Source organism: Pseudochaenichthys georgianus, chromosome 3, assembly GCF_902827115.2.
Source record: "Pseudochaenichthys georgianus chromosome 3, fPseGeo1.2, whole genome shotgun sequence".
Classification (NCBI taxonomy): domain Eukaryota; kingdom Metazoa; phylum Chordata; class Actinopteri; order Perciformes; family Channichthyidae; genus Pseudochaenichthys; species Pseudochaenichthys georgianus.
The window spans coordinates 8,230,016-8,250,912 of record NC_047505.1 but is presented as its reverse complement, the minus strand read 5'-3'; the positions used below and the strand labels follow the sequence as shown (position 1 = coordinate 8,250,912).

General features: G+C 42.7%; 1 protein-coding gene across 2 annotated transcripts in view; it reads right to left on the bottom strand.

Moving 5' to 3' along the window:
• The window catches only part of znf536 (zinc finger protein 536), a 248,871-nt gene that overhangs the window by 6,205 nt on the left and 221,769 nt on the right, over positions 1-20,897 (bottom strand). The window lies entirely within an intron of this gene.

Here is a 20,897-nt window from a genome sequence, read left to right as displayed (position 1 = left end):
AACACAAATATATATAATATTTGTATTGCATCTGATTTTAACTTTTTATGTTTATATTTTTATTTGTAAATTCTTACTTTATCTTCTCAGGTTTATTTATTTAACAGCTTTTACTTCCTATAATTATAGATGTATTTTTAACTTTATTTATTGTGTTCTAAAATGGAACTTTTACAAAACCCAATATAAATAGTTTTCTAATGAAGACAAATGTCCATAATGTTACGGTTAGGGAAAAGTAGGACCCAAAAGCAGACTACAAAAAAAGGTAAGTTGGTCTAGACAACAAAAGCGAGCTTTATCTTAAAAGCTGATGGCAAAAACACAAGGAAGATACAATACCAAAAAGCTGACAGTGACTGACATGGAGGGAGACAGGAAAAACAAAACAATGAACCGACAGGGGAACACAGGGAAAGACTAAATACAGAGAGGGGTAATCACGGGACAAGAAACAGCTGGGCAGGGGAGTCAGAAACACAAGGGCAACAGGTGAACACAATTACTCAATCAGACACACCAGGGAAACTAACGACAGGAAGGACAACACAGGGAGAAGGACCAGACAAGATACAAGGAGGAAAACATGACAGGGAGAACAGAACAGCAAAACTAGACACACAAAACTCAAACCCTGACATAACCCCCCCCCCCCCCCCCTCAAGGGACGGATTCCCTACACAAAGTCAAACATTTCCAACTGGGTGGGTGGAGGGGGTCCGGAGGACGGGTCTGGATCGACAGCCCAGGAAAGGCATAGTTCATTGAGGGGTTCTCGGGCGAACGGCCCGGGGGCAAGGCAGAGTTCGAGGACTCAAGGGGCCGGGCTCGAGGGTGAAGACCACGGCTGGGGAACTCAGGGGGCCGGGCACAAGGACGGGCAGGAACTGGTGGAACCCCTGGCGGGTCAGGCACAGACGGGACCCTGGACTGAACATGAGCTGGTGTCAGTGGGACCCCAAACAGGACAGGCCATGGTGTTGGTAGGAAACCTGGCGGGGCAGGTGTCGGCAGGACCCCCGACAGAACAGTAGTCGGCGGGGCCTCCAACGTCACAGGACATAGGGTTGGCAGGACCCCCGCAGAAGAGTAGTCGGTGGGGCCTCCAATGGCACAGGACATAGGGTTGGCAGGACCCCCAGCAGGAGAGTAGTCGGCGGGACCCCCAACGGGAAAGGACATAGGGTTGCCAGGACCCCCAGCGGAACCTCCAACGGCACAGGACATAGGGATGGCAGGACCCCCGGCAGAAGACTAGTCGGTGGGACCTCCAACGGACCAGGACATTGGGTAGGGACTTGAGAAGGGACTCGAGAGGTGACGTGAAAGGGGACTCGAGAGGAGACTTGAGAGATGACTTGAAAGAGGACTCCAGAGGGAACTTGAAAGGAGACTCGAGAGGGAACCTGAGAAGGTACTCGAGAGGAGACTCGAGAGGTGACTCGAGAGGGGACTCGAGACGGTCGGTTCGCCGACAGAACACGGGGGGCTGGAGTCGGCTAGAACGCCGACAGGACACGGGGAGCTGGCGTCGGCCGGAGAGCCAACAGGAGACGAGGGGCTGGAGTCGGCCGATACGCCGACAGGACACGGGGAGCTGGCGACGGCCGGAGAGACAGTACTGGAGCCGAAACTGGAGTCGGGACCATGGCTACTGGGGCCGGCACTGAAGCCGGAACCATGGCTGCTGGGGCTGGTTCTGGAGCCGGAACCATGGTTGTTGGGCACGGAACAGAAGCCTGGACCCTGGCTGTGTGAGCCAGGTAATAGAGCACGGAAGCATGGCTGTGTGGGCCGGTACTGGTGCACAAATCCATGGTTTTGTGGGCCGGTTCTGGAGCTGGAACCATGGCTGCTGGTGCCAGAACTGGGGCTGGAATCATGGCTGCTGGGGCTGGAACTATGGCTGTGTGGATCTGTACTGGAGCCCAAAGCATGGCTTCTGGGGCTCGGGCTGCTAGCCTGGACTTCTCTTAGGAGCCTTTTGGAGGCTCAGTGGACCTCCAAAAGCCAGACGAGTACCCGAGAACGGCTCCTGGACAGGAGCAGGAAATGGGGAAGAAGCAGGGGTTGACTCCAGATGGAACACACCGAGACGTATGGTGTCAGGTTGGGAATTGGGAGGCAGGAGGCTAGCATGTCTGGGGCTAGCAGGCCGGGAATCACATGCCTGGAGGAAGTCCATAATCCAGCCAGGTAAGAACTTCAATAAACATGGTTTCTCTGTTGCCAACCTGTGCACCTCTACCAGAGCAGCCTCCTTCTGTAGAACACTGGACGCTCCCTTCCACCAATCATAGCAGCAAGCCAATAAAAAAGTCAAATTAATTAATTCCACCTCAAATGGATCATCTGCTGGGTCCATTCCTGGTTGGTTCATTTTGTTACGGTTTGGGAAAAGTAGGACCCAAAAGCAGACTACAAAGAAAGGTAAGTTGGTCTAGAAAACAAAAGCGAGCTTTATCTTAAACGCTGATGGTAAAAACATGGCATAAAACACAAAGGAAACATAAGGAAGATACAATACCAAAAAGCTGACGGTGACTGACATGGAGGGAGACAGGAAAAACAAAACAATGAACCGACAGGGGAACACAGGGAAAGACGAGACTAAATACAGAGAGGGGTAATCACGGGACAAGAAACAGCTGGGCAGGGGAGGTAGAAAGACAAGGGCAACAGGTGAACACAATTAGTCAATCAGACACACCAGGGAAACTAACGACAGGAAGGACAACACAGGGAGAAGGACCAGACAAGAAACAAGGAGGAGAACATGACAGGGAGAACAGAACAGCACAATAACCCCACAACTAGACACACAAAACTCAAACCATGACACATAAAGGCCCTGACACACCAACCCGATTTTGGGAGTCAGAGGCCGTCAGAGGCTGTCGGGCATTCGCGGCGCCGTAGTCAGGTTGGTGTGTCCCGCACTGTCGACCGTGACACGCCTTATTTGGACTGCCAGACCCGATGCATGGCCGATTCAACATGTTGAATCGGCCATGCATCGGGTCTGGCAGTCGGACCAAATAATCACTCTGATTGGCTGTTCAGCTAGCAAATCAGTGCATGAGAAGCGAAGCGGAAGTGAGGGACGTAAACAAACGATTTAAGAAGGCACACACAGACTGCTATTCATTTTCATCTCATCATGGCGATCTGGAATGATGCAAACGAAGACCTGCTCATCACCTTGATCCAGGAGAGGCCAGCTCTGTATGATATTACGGAGAAAAGATACTCTTCTTCTTCTCTGTCTTCCGGTTGTTGCCTCTTTTGAATGACGAATACACACTACCGCCGCCTGCTGGTAAGGAGAGTTATTGCCACTCACGCACTGAAGTCGGTGCGGTGTGTTCCCGTGCGACACATGGCCAAAACGCAGGAGAACACGGCCAGGCAACAGCTGACTTCAGCGTCGGCTAGTCCTCTGGTGACTGCTTGGTGTGTCAGGGCCTTAACACATCCCCAAAAGAACGTATGAACACATGAAGAAGTGAAATGCACAAGTTCCACGTGTCGTCACGAACCCAGACGAGTAATTACCTTGATTTGGATTCTGGTTGGGAAAGAGATGCATAGATAGAGCAGGAGGGAGGGGGTGAGACAGAGTGAGAGAGAAACAGTGGTCTTGCTTTCATTAGTGCGGCATTATCTGAGCCTGTTAATTAACCCCCTAAGGCCCTCTGCGCGAGATCAGAGGAAAGGAGAGGAGGAAGTGGAGAGAAGGGCGGGAGGAGAGGAGTCAGTCAGCGGAGGTGTGTGTGTGTGTGTGTGTGTGTGTGTGTGTGTGTGTGTGTGTGTGTGTGTGTGTGTGTGTGTGTGTGTGTGTGTGTGTGTGTGTGTGTGTGTGTGTGTGTGTGTGTGTGTGTGTGTGTGTGTGTGTGTGTGTAATTGATGTATCACACCACTGCCACAAACATGCCCATGTTTCACCTGCCACATGCACCCCCCCCACCCGACTCTTAACTCACCCCCTTAGCTTGCTGTAATTATCTTATCTCTACCCATAAACACACACACACACACACACACACACACACACACACACACACACACACACACACACACACACACACACACACACACACACACACACACACACACACTGGCTTGTAAAACGAGAATGGACCTCTCGACTCTCGATCTCTTGTCTACTTTCCCTGAAGGTCCTGCTATTTTCTTCTTCTACAGTCTTTTTTTAAAGCACCCTTTTCCTCTTGTTAGCTTGTTGGTCACGTGATCCTAGTTTGCCTTACATGTAGCTTCCAAAATAAAATAGAAATAATAGTTTACTTGTTCATATTTGTGAATATTTGTGTTTATGAATGCACCAACTTCACCAAGGCAAATTCATTATGTGTTATTTGGCTATAATCCTGATTCTGATCAGTAGCTATACCTGTGCAGATATGTTGTATAGTTAGGGATAACTTCTTCCTCTTCTTCTTGTATAGTTTGTTATTTGATTTGAAGTGACAGTGAGGAGTTATAGCTCTTGAAGTTACAATTTACCTAAACTGTGCCTATATTGAACGGTTCATGGCCATATGTGAAAGACACACCCGGCTCTTGGCAAAGTGTCCTCTCGCTGCGTCTTGTGAGGAGAGCTATCTTAAGACGGCAACAGATGGCGGCGCTGGCATCAAATGGCATTTAAGGACGGTAGCTTCTGGTTGGATGCCAACCCGCTGCTCCTCGTCTTAATGTGCCTCTGTATATGTTTATGTGTGTGTCAGTGTTTCTGTGTGTATATCATGCTTTGCTACACTGTCTGTGCATCTCGCTGTCAATCATTCAGTATGGACACATGAACCCAAACACTAAAGGAAGTACGAGTTCACGAGTACTTTAGGAAAGTTATTTGTATGTATTTTCTCTTTGTTTTTGCGCAGTGAGTTTTGTCGGCAGCAATACTGAAGGTGTGAGCAATTAAATGTGCTAAACCATCTGTCCATAACCTGCTTCATGCTGCTGCTCCCACATTACTCAGCACACAAGGCATCATTTCTTTCTATACAAATACTTTTAAAATCATACTTCTTTTAATGTTTCTGGATCTGTTTATTTCACACACTCACTATATCTATTTTCTAATTAAAAAAACGATTTAGAATCCATCATCTTTAATGCCTATGTTCTGCTGCCATGTTATTTAGTTTAAAAATACTAGGCCTGTCAAAGTTAACACGTTAAGTAAAAAGTAAAAAATGTGGCTTCTGAAATGTAGTGGAGTTCAAATAAAATAGCACGAAAATACTCCGCTAAGAACCTCAAGATTGAAGAACGGCAGTTTTTGAGTAAATGCACTTAGCTTAGTTTGTGGCTAAGGACGATTACCTTGAATTCAATTAACTAAACTTACATTTGTCTTTGTTTTGGATTGTTGCAATAATAATAAACATACACTTTGTATAAAGCTGTTATATTTGTCCACTCCCATGTTGATAATGAGTCTTAAAGACTTAAGCAAAATACCCCTTGAAGGTGCATTTAAAAATAATGTTCTTTTAAAAGTGCGAATAATTTGTGATTATTCAACACGTTTCAAGTTAAACTATGGAAGTCATGAGATTAATTAAAGATTTTAATCGCAGATCTAAAAAGGTCTTTTCGCTTAGACATATGGCAATGCAAATAAATCATACAACAGTTTCCCATAATGCACTTTTGCCTGAGTTATGACTCAGAAGAAGTGGTTGGACAGTACCTGTATGTTTAGTTGTTTTTTGCTGAAGCACCTTTGAAACAGATAAGGTATACGAGAGTGCTTCAAGTAGGGAACTTCGCACATTTGGCAAGCTTGACTGCGTGAGTTAGTGTCCATTGCTTTTTTTGTAATATATATGATTCTTTTTTAAAAACCCTTCCCACACTCATATCCCCTCCAAAAATAAATACATTTACATTACTTCAAACAGCCTGAAGGGAATTAATCCTTCTCTAGATTTCCTCTGATGAATTAAGAGCATTTCCCTCAGCGAGCTGCCGCGTTGATCGAAAATTGGCCTGAAGTTTGGGGAATAGCGATTTGGTCTGTTTCCTAGCTTAACTAGAGAAAACCAACACGCAAATAACACCAGGGGAGGCACTTAAGGAAAGGAGAGGAAGTGGGGGAGGCGAGAGGAAGGAGCTCTTTCAGCATCAAAGCCAGCTAAAACGTCCACACCAGGGACCCGGTCCCATGTTAAATACTGAACTAGATTATTAATTGCTGTACCAGTAGGACCTGTTAATAAGAACCCAAAATAGCAGCTGCTTCCTCTCTGTCTTCATCTCTTGTTCTATTTCCACTTTGTATGGCTCCTTACTGGAGTCTGCTGCTGTTCATGCTTTAAAATATATAATAAATAAAGGATTACAAATTATAAAAAATAAATTAAAAGGCTGAATGGAAATGGAAGACCGAACCAAATCAACTGTTGATCGTTACAGAGCAAACAGTGAAGTTCAGACCCCCATAACAGGAGCAGGGGGCCACACTGGTTAAAGTGTTTACATATGCAGGTCATCGTTCACCCATTCACACAGAGGCTGGAATCGATCCCACAACTTTCTGAAATGAAAATGACCACACCACCCCACAGCCACAGTTGCCCCTTATACAGCATCCAGCCACTAACATTCTGATATACTGTACATGTAAACATTTCCATTGCAGGTTGTCATATTGTAATGGTAATTCCCTTTTGCTTATATTTACATTACTTATATTAATATTATTTTATGTTTTCGAATAGTTTTTTTTAATAGATTTCAAATGTGTTAAATATTTACTCCTTTTTTACATCTTCACTTTACTTTTTAATAAACGTATGCACAATGATACCACGTGAGTCGTCTATTACAAATCACTCCCCTTTTGAACTTTATTCTTTTTTTACTGTCATATAGTATTTCATACCTGTTTTCATGTATTCTCTTATTTTCTTATAACTATTATGATCATATAAACGTGTGCCTCGGAAATAATTGTTTACATTAATGGTGACCAAACCGTTTGAGACCCACTGAGATAACTTAGACTAAAGGGAACTATCTAAACACTCAGAGTCCTTTAGCTCACTGAGGCTCTCAGTCTGAGAGGAGAGGACGCTCCTCCAGCTTGTTGTTGACAAAGCTCCTTATATCCGTTAGCGTAGCTCGCTAGCACCAGAAGCTAACAACAACGATCTCCGGTACCGGTGCGCTCTCTCTCTCTCTCTCTCTCTCTCTCTCTCTCTCTCTCTCTCTCTCTCTCTCTCTCTCTCTCTCTCTCTCGCACACAAAATGGCTCGTTCCACACACACACAGAGCAGAGCTTGAATGAAACACAGAGACCCAGACCCAGATTATTTTCGAATCAATAATTGTTCAAATTATGAATTTTTTTTTTCTTTGTCATAACAATTTTTCCTCCTGGTCTCTCGCCCCCCTGTCATGCCTCTGCGCCCCCCCCCCCCCCCCCCGCACTTTGAGAAACACTGGGCTAAAGGAACTCTATTATGTTTTTTTGCGGTTTTCCCTTTCCTGGAGTGTGTTACATTATATATGCTTTTGTGCATGTAAATGGTCTGCACAGGCTAAAATCCCAAAGTGTATCTCCCACACACATTCCCCTCTTGCCTGAAACGCCATTGCGTGATTGGGGGCGGGACATCTCTGAGAGGTTAACCAATCACAACTCAGAGGTGAAAAGAGGTGCTGCAGCACAGGCAGTATGAGAAAAATAAAGACCATTGTTCTTTTACTGATACTAGATTAGTGTGTGTGTGTGTGTGTGTGTGTGTGTGTGTGTGTGCGTGTGTGTGTGTGTGTGTGTTTGTGTGTTTGTGTGTGTGTGTGTGTGTGTGTGTGTGTGTGTGTGTGTGTGTGTGTGTGTGTGTGTTTGTGTGTGTGTGTGTAAAGGCTAGACATTGCCTTGTTTTTCCCTGCTGAACTGAGGGAGGCACAATTTGCTGCTGACCTGTCACTGTACACAGATAATGGATGCCCAACTGTGTGTGTGTGTGTGTGTGTGTGTGTGTGGTGTGTGTGTGTGTGTGTGTGTGTGTGTGTGTGTGTGTGTGTGTGTGTGTGTGTGTGTGTGTGTGTGTGTGTGTGTGTGTGTGTGTGTGTGTGTGTGTAGCCTGTCAGCCATGTCTCTCAGTAATAAAGAGGGGGAGAAAAAGGAAAAAAATGGAGGGCAGAGGGGGTTGATATGCCGGCCACCTGCTTCTCACTCACATTCTGACACAAAGAGCGTCGCTGCTGCGCTGCGTTAATCATCATGAACTTCCTCTGACCTCCACTCTCAGCGATAACAGCTAAAAGTTCAGTCAGAAACACACAGTAACAGACCGGAGGCACTGACGATGGTGCCACAGGGACACAGAGAGGGAGTGAATGTTATCGCTGAGAAATAAACCGTGGAAGTGTTCAAATGAGACAAATAAAGGAGGTATTGTCATTGTTGGGCATTATTTTAACACACTGTAAGTTAAGGTACGTTTATTTATATACAGTAGCACATTTCAGACGCAGAGGCAACTCAAAGTGCTTTACATGATCATTAACACATAATAGTAAGACAACAGAGAGGAACACAATAAATAAACATAATGTAACAGATTCATAAAAACCATGCATAAATGAGATACAAAATGGTTTATAAACGACATTGTAAATACGGTAGGTGCTAAAACAAGTTAAAAGGCTTCTGGGTAAGCAGCTGTAAAAAGTAGTGTGTTTAGCCTCGACTTGAAAGAACTCAACGTTGGTGAAGTAAGCCCGCCCCCGATGATCTCAGAGCTCTGGGGGGCTCGTAACAGAGCAGCATGTCGGACATAATGGGGTCCCAAACCATTTAATGCTTTATAAGTTAGCAATATATATTTTTAATCAATTACACTGAACAAAAATATAAACACAACACTTTTGTTTTTGCTCCCATTTTTCATGAGATGAACTCAAAGATCTAAAACATTTTCTATAGACACAAAATAACCATTTCTCTCAAATATTGTTCACAAATCTGAAAAAATGTGTGATAGTGAGCACTTCTCCTTTGCCGAGATAATCCATCCCACCTCACAGGTGTGGCATATCAAGATGCTGATTAGACAGCATGATTATTGCACAGGTGTGCCTTAGGCTGGCCACAATAAAAGGCCACTATGAAACGTGCATTTTTGCTTTATTGGGGGGGTCTGGGGGGGTCCGAAAACCAGGCAGTATCTGGTGTGAGGGGTAGGGGTAGGGTTAGGGTTAGGGTAATGTTGTGAATTGAGTGGCCCATGGTGGTGGTGGGGTTATGGTATGGGCAGGCGTATGTAATGGACGACGAACACAGGCCACTCGATTCACAATATTACCCTACCCCTAACCCTACCCCTACCCCTCACACCAGATACTGCCTGGTTTTCGGACCCCCCCAGACCCCCCCAATAAAGCAAAACTGCACGTTTCAGAGTGGCCTTTTATTGTGGCCAGCCTAAGGCACACCTGTGCAATAATCATGCTGTCTAATCAGCATCTTGATATGCCACACCTGTGAGGTGGGATGGATTATCTCGGCAAAGGAGAAGTGCTCACTATCACAGATTTTTTCAGATTTTTTAACAATATTTGAGAGAAATGGTTATTTTGTGTATATAGAAAATGTTTTAGATCTTTGAGTTCATCTCATGAAGAATGGGAGCAAAAACAAAAGTGTTGCGTTTATATTTTTGTTCAGTGTATGTAAGCTACTGGTAGCCAGTGCAGAGACCTGAGTACTGGGGTGATGTGTTCTACTCTTTTTCTATTGGTCAGGACTCTGGCAGCGGCGGTCTGGATTAGTTGTAGCTTTTTAACCGATTGTTTACAGAGACCTGTAAATACACTATTACAGTAATCAAGCCCGCTAAAAACAAAGGCATTAACTCGTTTTTCAAGGTCTTGTTGAGACATGAATGTCTAAGTCTGGCTATGTTTTTCAGGTATGCTGAATTAGTCATTCTGTTTGGGATTTGGGATTTGAAATTGAGGTCGGGGTCTAGAACTACGCCTATATTTCTCTCCTTTTCTGATGTATTTAGCAGTAGGGCTTCTAGTTTAGCGCTTGCTTCAGCCCGTTCCTCCCTTTTGGCACCAAAGATAATTGTCTCTGTCTTGTTTTTGTTTAATTGTCGGAAATTGTTGCTCATCCAGCTACTGATTTGTTCCATGCAGTTGGTGAGGGATTGTAGTGGTCCGTAGTCGCCAGGCTTTATTGTAATGTATAACTGAGTGTCATCCGCATAATTGTGGTACGGCATTTTGTTTACTTTTAGGATCTGGGCTAGTGGAAGCATGTATGTGTTAAATAGAATTGGACCAAGAATCGTCCCTTGGGGAACTCCACAAGTCATTGCTGTTTGTTGTTAAAAGAACCAACAGACACAAAGGAGTCCCTGTCCTGCAGATACGATTTGAACCAATTAGGTGCTTTGCCAGATAAACCAACCCAGTTTTCTAGTCTGTCCAGTAATATTTTGTGGTCCACTGTATCAAAGGCGGCACTGAGGTCCAGCAGTACCAACATAGTGATTTGCCCCTTGTCTGTTTAAAACCCTCACATGCCATCTCAGTGCCGTGATGGCATGTTTTACACTGTACCGGAGTAAAACATGCCAAATGTAAAAAAAATTGTATTTAACTGAAGATGCGATGTAAGTATAGTAAGTTAGAATATTTAAACATGCTCTATATTAACTTGCTTGCTTAAAAAAAAGAACAAAATGACAGTTGTTCACCAGGACTTTGTGATCAGAGGTGGATGTAACAATTATCACAACCTTAAACTAAACCAAATTAAATGTACAAAATAAATATTCCTCAACTATGAATTAGTTTTACTTTACAAATTAAGATGATGTAAGAATTAAATGACATTTAAATTAAATATTTTGTATTGATATTCTCCATTTTGTTGAATTAGAATGTTAGTTAATGCAGGGGCCTGCTACTTAAAAATCCCTTTTGTTACTTAAAGCATGTCCATAACCACTTTATGTATTTTTAGCTAATCTAGTTTTAGCATGAAAGACTTATTTGGGTTTGTGTTAATGTTATTTTTTTTTCTGAAAATAATCTTCTTTCATGTATCTTGTATTTTATCTCTGCTTTTCTTAAGAGAGAATGTCTCGTTTATTTCGTTAGAATTTCAAATGATAACATTACTTACTGTGTTCTTGTCTTTAACACATCTGTAGAAATATTTGGAATAAGTGCCAAATCAAACAACTTTAACTAAAACAGGCCCAAACTACAAATATACTTTTAGCGATATTTGTTTTTACACTTATTATTCAAGTTAAAGATGAGCAAAAAAAAAAGGCAAAATATAAACCCAGAAAACATTATTTGCCTGATAAGTGGTTACAATTGCTGGCATGAAGTGTGTCTTTGTAAAATACAAATACAATGCTGACCTCTTGTTATTATTCCTCATCTTATGACCCTGCAAACATGAATAAATAATATAAATAAAACAACTTGTTTCTTTCCTAAAAAAATTACATTTCCAATTATATTATTATTGGTGTGTCTTTATTATTAATCTCAAAAAGAGGGGATGATTTATGACAGATTAAATTATTAGCTCATTTCCGTATGCATCTGGGAAGATACACAATTAACGAGCAACTCAAAACACAAGGCAAAACCAAACCAACAACAATAAATCAGATCGAAGCATGGAACAACATAGTAATCAGTATAATATATAATATAATAATTCATTTTCATAAAACCTTAAATGATGTTCTAGGTAATGTCGACTGGTGGCTAATGCTTTTTTTTCATGGTGTGAAAAAGAGTGTGAGTCTCTTCTTGTTTAAGCTCAGCTGAAAGATATTCCAGTACTCAATGGCTGTAAAGGAAAAAGCTAAGTAAGCGTGCTTCAATGTGCAGGTATAACAGGCCTATCCTACGATTGGTTAATATAATTGATATCTTGAATGTATAATGCAACATGGTGCAATCCAAATGTGTGTGTGTGTGTGTGTGTGTGTGTGTGTGTGTGTGTGTGTGTGTGTGTGTGTGTGTGTGTGTGTGTGTGTGTGTGTGTGTGTGTGTGTGTGTGTGTGTGTGTGTGTGTGTGTGTGTGTGTGTGTGTGTGTGTGTGTGTGTGTGTGTGTGTGTGGACTAGCATTACTATACTTGTGGGGACCTACATCTGTTTACACAGTCACATGTGGGGACTCACCTCCCTTATGGGGACAAAATGGAGGTCCCCATGAGGGGAATCATTAATTTTAGGGTGAAGACTTGGTTAGGTTTAGGATTAGGGTAAGGGTTAGGGTTAAGGGTAAGGGTTAGGGTTAGGCATGTGTTGGTTATGGTTAAGGTTAGGATAAATCTCCAGGAAATGCATGTAAGTCAATGTAATGTCCCCTGAAGTGATGTATACATGGTATGTGTGTGTATGTGTGTGTGAGAGAGTGTGTGTGTGTGTGTGTGTGTGTGTGTGTGTGTGTGTGTGTGTGTGTGTGTGTGTGTGTGTGTGTGTGTGTGTGTGTGTGTGTGTGTGTGTGTGTGTGTGTGTGTGTGTGTGTGTGTGTGTGTATCAAAGCGCCCTGGCCAGGTGCTCCTCAAGGACTTGCATCCAATTTGTGCATAACACGAGGAGAGGAGAGTGACGTCTGTGTGTGCGTTCATCTTTGTTATGTAACTGTAAGAGACTACAGTTACCTTTTTTTTAATATCCTAACGTAATCCCATTACATGTAGTCCGTTACTCCCCATGCCCGCATCCGCATGTACACAGCACCATAAACACGGGAAAACATAGGCCGAATTCCAAACCGGCCCCTACACACTCCCACTCCGTGTAGTCCTGTAGTCACACTCACAGCTAAACAAGGCTGCCTTCTTTCAGGTGGGGGCTGTTCAGGACAAACTCTCCTCTCTCCGGCAGAATCACGGCCTGTCGTATTTTTCGTAACGCCAGTTTTAAATCAGCATATTTTGGATTAATCATTTATAAAAAATAAATAGAATAAACTCAACATGAACTTTAGTGGCATATTTGTTGTTCTTTGAAATCCTTGTTTGGTTTGGAATTGGGCCTCTCCCGACTTGATGGTTTGGAACGGCACTGAATGTGTTGGACTCTCCACGTGAACGCGCAAACCGAGTGAACAAGGTCACAGGGAGGGGGTAGGGGTCGATTTGGAATCAGGCCTAGTCTCATAGTACCAGAAAACTCTGTCCATTCTTGGACTTGAACCGGTGGGCCTCCGCTTCCCAAGCCAATCAGAGCTACTGCTGCTTTAAAACTCTTCACTGCTCCAGTTTCACCGTGCAAACTTCCTCTATCTGAATTTAGCAACGTGTGTTTTTGCGAGGCGTGCAGGTAGCGTTAGCGTTAGCCACAAATATCCCTCTGTCACAGAGATCCGCTTGTAAACACGATCAGGACGTGATCTTGTTTTTGCATTTTTCAGCTACCAAGGGGCTTAACTGGCATCGGATCCAAACAACACAACGACTCTTTAAAACCTCTTCCAGTGGCGCCGTGATTTACCCCCCTTTCATAAGCTCTCCCTTATCTCCCTTCCTCGACTCCTCCCTGTCTTCTTCTCCTCCCTTCACCAGGGGAAGCCTATTCTGTCCGCTTTAAGTTAAATCACTATTTTCAGGGACTTTGGAGACCACTGGTAACCAAGAGAGAGAAGGAGAGGGGGAAAGTATGTGTGCGTGAGAGAGAGTCCACCTTCCAAATAAGTTCCATTAATCATGGGCCAGAGTCTAATGTAACTAATATTTTACAATTAGAGGAGACAAGATGGAGCTGGGGGCCATCTATCTCCCTTACACCGCATGATCATCGATTCATAAGAGCTCAGGAGAGGGAAGAGGGAGACCGTAACACAGTCGGCCCGCATACAGCACACACTCACACACACACAGACGGTAACACACCCACATGCGTAAGCACAGATGCTCGGCGGGAAACAGAAGGATGCATGAGAACGAGGGGACAGGCTGGCCCATTAGCATTTCTTACTATATGTTCTGCTGGAAACCAGCCGCGAGCTAACACATCTCTTTTTTATTTTCCATTGATCGTTTTATTGACTGTTTTTTTTTAAATCATGTGTTAATGGTCTTTGGTAACACTTTCTATGCAACCCGTTCCTATCATCTGTGTTATAGTGTGTGTGTGTGTGTGTGTGTGTGTGTGTGTGTGTGTGTGTGTGTGTGTGTGTGTGTGTGTGTGTGTGTGTGTGTGTGTGTGTGTGTGTGTGTGTGTGTGTGTGTGGTTTTAAGCACATGTAATTACTCACCGCTTTATAACAATAACTCATTATAAAGCGGTTTATAATGACTAGTAAAGTCGGTCGGTAAAAATGATGACGTATTATGCTTCATAATTGTTGCTCATTTTCTTCAGTATTTGAGTGTATTATAATACCCATAGTTGTAACACATTTTATATTTTTATATATTTACAATGCATGTTTTTCCTTTGCATTATAGTGTGACATTTAGTTGTATTTAATGTACAAATATGATGTGTTTTTCTTGCATGTATTTAACTATAGCAAACAATGACCACTAATGTTTATATAAAAACATATATATATTATAATGATTTAAAACTACAAATTATGAAGTATTTCCATACTCAAGGCCTTTTGAGTCATGACATGCTACTATGATCATTGTTATAAAGCACTGTACATATGTGTGTATTTATACAGTGATGAAAGACGATTGTAATGCGGGTCAGTGTGTGTATTGCATCGTCGTCAGAGGAGGTGTTAAGAGAAGTCAGAAAGAAATATATTCGAGTAACTCATTCTCAGAACGAGACATTTCCACACTGCTAAAAACATGTTCATCAAAGGACAGTTGTATCAACATGGAGATACGTCGTCCACTCTCACTTTGAAAGAGCCGCTTGAACATGTGTGTCAGCACTGCTATGCATCTTAAGCCACATGTGGCAGCGCATATTCCCTTTTTATAAAACAAGTCTTTTCACTTTAGTTTCGGACTGAACGTAATGCAGTGGCGAGCAGTCCTTTGTTTGCACTGTGGGAAGTTCCATGTTCGCACGGAGCCTTTGCTACAGCACTCGGAGGCTATCTAGAGGAGGGGGGAAGGAACACAGGTCAACCGAACTACACTTTTAAACAATTCATAATATTAATAAAAGAACAGGCCTTTTGGAAGTGATACAATGTCACACAGTTTTGCCCTTTTTTGTAACTTTTGTTATATTTACAATATAAATAGATTTATATTCCTACAGTAATCGAAAACATAGATACAAGAAGAAGGTGAGAAGTCCTGTCAGGTGGTGCCGTATCAAAGAACTGCATAAAACAAAACTCGACTACCTACACGTTAATCGAAAATGTGTATGTTTTCTAAGCTCCAAGTAAAACACAGAAGGTGGCAGACAATCGCTACTGAGCGGGGAGGCTGTGGCTCAGTGGATAGTGTGCTGGACTTGGAATCAGGGGGTAGCAAGTCCGAGTCCCACTGCAGTCAGCATGTCGGTGTGTCCCTGAGACACTTCACCCCAAATTGCTCCTGTGGGCATTGTCCACAGTACTGAATGTATGTAAGTCGCTTTGGATAAAAGCATCTAAGTGACATGTAATGTAATGTAACTAGTGTAAAACTAAAATGTGTGAATGAATATAATTCCCCCCAAAAACGGCAATAAGTCCACAGAACTATTTAGAGGTTACCTCATTCAAGAATGTCCCGCATAAACAACAACATCCTGGCTGGATCAGTAAAGGAACAGAACCTGTTTTAAGACGTCAGACACAAAGAGGGAGGAACGACCTGCACAAAAGCATGAAACATCGTTTATATCATTTCTGCTAAAACACCTAAGCGACACCTTCATGCCATAAATGTCGACCAGGCTCCAAAAATTAAGTTTTCATTTTTGTTTTGATCGAATCAGTTTAGGATCAATTAAGTTATTATTCAACTGACTGATTATTATGTCACTAAATTGCCCTTTGCCACAAAAACATTTTGACGTTTATTTTATTGTTATTTTATTGGCATAAAATGAAAGACATTAAATAAAAAGGTTGCAAGAAAAAAAAAAAGAAACAATTCCAGAGAATGCATTCAACGACATTCACTGATTCTCTTTACAACGGAACGTGCACCTCGGTGGCAGCAGCGTCACCTCCGCACCACAGCCTGGCCTGCAGCGCCCTCTGGTGGCGGACACATAGCACTGCACCAGGCCCCAAGCACTCCAAAGTAAAGGAGGAGGGAAATTAGAGGCAGCTGAACAAATGAGAGAAAGACGGGTTCATGTGCAGGTCACCATCTGCCCGGTGACCAACCCAGCGTTGGCAAACCTCTGCAGAGCGTCACCTCACACACATCTCACACACATCTCACACACATCGCACACACACCATCCACACGTTCAGACGCCCGGTGCACACAGACAATTATACAAAGGTGGCGGCATGCATGCACACACATGTTACACACACGGCTGCACAGCATGCTGTGGAGGATGTGAGGGGAAACGGATACTAAGGGGAGGAGGGGGGTAGAGAGTGGCAAAGACAGAGCAAATGACGAGAGAGGAAGTTAAATGAAGGGCAAAGAGCGGTGTTCATCACACTGTGAAAGAGGGCGCTTCAAATGGTGGAATTGCTCTGAAGAACACACACACACACACACACACACACACACACACACACACACACACACACACACACACACACACACACACACACACACACACACACACACACACACACACACACACACAGACAGACAGACAGACAGACAGACAGACAGACAGACAGACAGACACAGGAACGACAGGCCGGATGGAATGGAAGATGACCTAATGGGTTCTTTAATCAGACACATGTGCACCGTTACATAGAGACACACACCTACTAACATGTATAGGAATGACACACACACACACACACACACACACACACACACACACACACACACACACACACACACACACACACACACACACACACACACACACACACACACACACACACACACACACACTGATTGTTACTGCTCTCATATCTCATAGCTACTGAAACATCCTTGTGTGTGTGTGTGTGTGTGTGTGTGTGTGTGTGTGTGTGTGTGTGTGTGTGTGTGTGTGTGTGTGTGTGTGTGTGTGTGTGGATATACAGTAAACCAGTCAAACAGTTACTTTCCCCGGATGTGAGTTTTATTGGGACCAGATTTCATGGCATGAGCCCCCCCCCTCCCCCCCCACATCTGGTGCGGTGCAGCTGATCCGTTTAAAAATTAGTAAGGCGCTGACCTGGGCAGCCTCCCTGCGGCATGGGGGGGGGGGGGGGGGGGTGGCTTGGTTCACACAGATGCAGATTCCATTGGTGCGGCGCAGACATATTTCTTTCGTGGGGAGTTTATGAAATATATTTTATAAACATAAGAAGTAAAAAATATGCAATAAAGATCAAATAAGACATTAACGAAATGAAAGCAATATGCTGAGTAGAGGTTACATACTAAGAAGGCATGTTAAACAGTCTGACGGCCACATGCAGTCATTACTTTACTTATCCATGTCATCGTTTGTTTCTTTATGTTTCTTGTATGCATACTTTATTTTAATTGTGCTCATGTTCTTATTGTATTTTCCTGCTATTCTTAATGACTGTTTCTTGCTACCCTAACCCTGATTTACCCAATTCAGAGCAATCTCTTGTAGGCGTACTCCCACATGACACGACATCAGCTTCTGATCTGATTCACACACAAAGGAACACACGCAACTTCACCTTAAAGGGATACATGTACTGTAATGACTTGATAGCATACTTGAAATGTCTGATTATAACCCTGAACAAGTCTCGAGCGACCATTTAGTTGTAATTAAAAGGTTTGAGAATAGTAGAGTAGTTTTGAATGTATTGTTTCGATGTGTCACACATGTGTGAAAACATGTAAAGATGTGTATTTTTGGAGCGGCAGCAGCCATAAAAGATGGGTGCCTGTCTGACAGAATGCGTTCAAACGATGGGGTAAATATGCACTGTATCTACAGTACTGCATATATGAAGTTAAAAATACTAACCAATGGAACGTGACAGTTTTTAGTAACAACAGAATATTGAATTCTGGTCACAGAACGGATAGTCTTGAGTATTTCTCAGCACATTCCCAGTGTGTGCAGACAGGGCTCCGGTGTGATGTGAGCGAGGCCTCACTGTGGTGCTTCCCAGGTACTACACGTGTTCTGCATCAGGACATTTGTTTTCTTCCTTTTTGTTACTAATACAAACATCATTTGACCGAGGAAATATTCTGGATGCAGTATTGTGTTATAGTTATATTACTATGTTGCCAGTACTTGTTCCTCCACTGTACATTACATTGTCGCTGTGTACTTGCATAGAATGGTTCGACCAATGATACTCTACCAATGCTATTCATTCCGTCTCCTTTAGGATACGTTAATGTTTGTGAATCATTCCAACATTTAAGTGGTGAGCTATTTATTCATTTGTTTTGCATATTTAATCAACTTAAAGGTGGGGTAGGTAAGTTTGAGAAACCGGCTTGAGATCGGTAGAATTTGAAAATACACAACCGGAGAAAACCTGCCACTTCCTTACAGAGCCCCTCCTCCAACACACACGAACGCGCACATGACCAATGAGGGCACGAGATAAGTGTGTGCCCCGATGGAAGGCTGACAGGCAGGTAGGCCAGGTTGTACTTTTTACAGTATTACGGCTTCTACAGATGAACATTTTTTAATGTATTTTTTGTCAAAGCACTTCAGATATTCATTGCTATCGGGATGTTATGAGCATTCCATGGAATATAACAAAAAGTGTATCTCGAGCCGGTTTCTGAAACTTACCACCTTTAAAGTCAGTTGCAGCAAATACACGCAGTAAAGAATCTGGTGTCTCTTGTCATATAGTAACTAAATTAACTTAGCACAAGGATTAACACAACGTTACGGTAATATATTTCTTAATATGAAAAAATATGTATACAAAAAGGAAATACATTTTCTTTATACTTTATATATTTCTAACTGGCTTAGGTTCAAGGTTCTTTATTGTGTCATACGAACATAGCTACAGTGTAGTTATGCCGATGAAATTCTTAGGTCACAGGCGAGTGTTCCCCGGGCAACATAAGGGACCCCACCCTTGCTATATGTGCAACAACATACTGTAGATCTGCTATTGGCTGCTGGATAAGCATTGGATCATATATCTGATTTCCTGTGTTGATACAGCTGTTTTTAGTAGAATAATAGTGTCTTTTATTCAAACGATATATTCAAAAAGAAAGGGGGGTTGGTCGTCTCTAAGTGGGATGGTCCAAAGGAAAACATTGGGAATAATAATACGCACTGCAGGTCTCTGATCTGAAAGCATTTACTGCATTTTAATTCCTAAAACTCTCCCTATTTGCATGGGATGCCTTCATAAGCACGATCGTATGTTTCTCATCAGAGAACAACGCGTGCTGACAGATAATAACGAGATAATAATAATAACAACGTGAGAGTGACGGACTACTCTCCAAAAAGCCACTTCTGATCACACAAAGAAGAAATGAAAAACATGAGACAGGCGGTCGCTCTGTGAGAATCCATTTTTTTTTTTTTTTAGTTTGAATACATTTTATTTTTACTATAAGTACAGTTCAGTAGTTACAAAACAAAGCATCTGCCATGAGGGTACAGTGAAACATAAAGAGTGTTCAGCTCACAAGACAGGTTTTGTACATAATATGTGGAGTGGAATGCTCATTATAGCTGGTTCAGAGAAGGAGAGAGCCCACGTGAGACCCCCGCCATTAATCTCATCTTTACACCCCCGGAAAACAGAGATAGGGGTCAGAGGTCAAAGCCGCTGGTCGGTGCTTCCAGCAGGACTCGTCTGATTGGTTCACTCAGACCCCACTTCCTGGATTCCTCCCTTCTAACACCCTGTAATATTTCCCATTACTTCTCGTATGTCTCACTCATATTATTTTAGTTTTTAAATCCCCTCTTCTCCTGGCATATTGGAATTGAAAGAATGGTTAATTGTAGTCTACATAAATCAAATTAAAATGGAAAAAACAACAAAAACAGGCTGTACTGCAGCACAATGTCCTCAGAGTTGGAATATGAGCACTGGGAAACACGCGGGGTTAAAGCAGTGGCGCTGCAGGTGAAATGGGACTTTGCGTACAAAAGAAAGGGGGTAACAAGTTGTCAAAGCCACATACAGTATAGAGGTTGCTCAAACTAAAATCATAAAGTATTATATTTGGACTGTACATACCGCATTAGAATTTTTCTCTGGGTTCACAAAAAATGACGTAGAAACATTTCACAATGCCAAGGGACACACAAACACACACCTTCAGTTTAGTTAGTTAGCTAGTTTTGTACTGTATAGGTTGGATTTATAATACTATCACAGTGCAACATACTTCTGAGAACCGAAACAAATGAAAGAAATGAGAAAGGATTAAGTCCCTCTATGCATATTATGATTGTGTATATATGGGGTTGGGGGGGGGGCAAATATGTTTTGCAGCACAGGAGACGATTGTCATCTTTTTTTTCTTCTTTTGATCAGTAAATGGAGAAGGCATCAATGTACAGTACATATCAAAACAAATCAAAATGAAATCAACCTACGTCCTACGGTCTAGCACAGCTACAGAGCTTTGTCGAAGCAATAACAGATGACTTGTATCTAAGGCTATACACAATATGTCTTTTTTTCCAGTTTTTTTTTGTTCTTTTTCGTAGTCTCATCTTAAAGTAAATACATCAAACCATTTCAGTAGTCAGTAACACTGTGCAACAATGATCGGTGGCAGTGTTTTAGAAACACCTGCAACACTAGAGTCCTTGAGGTTGACATGAGAGATGAAGAGAAGGGGCCGGA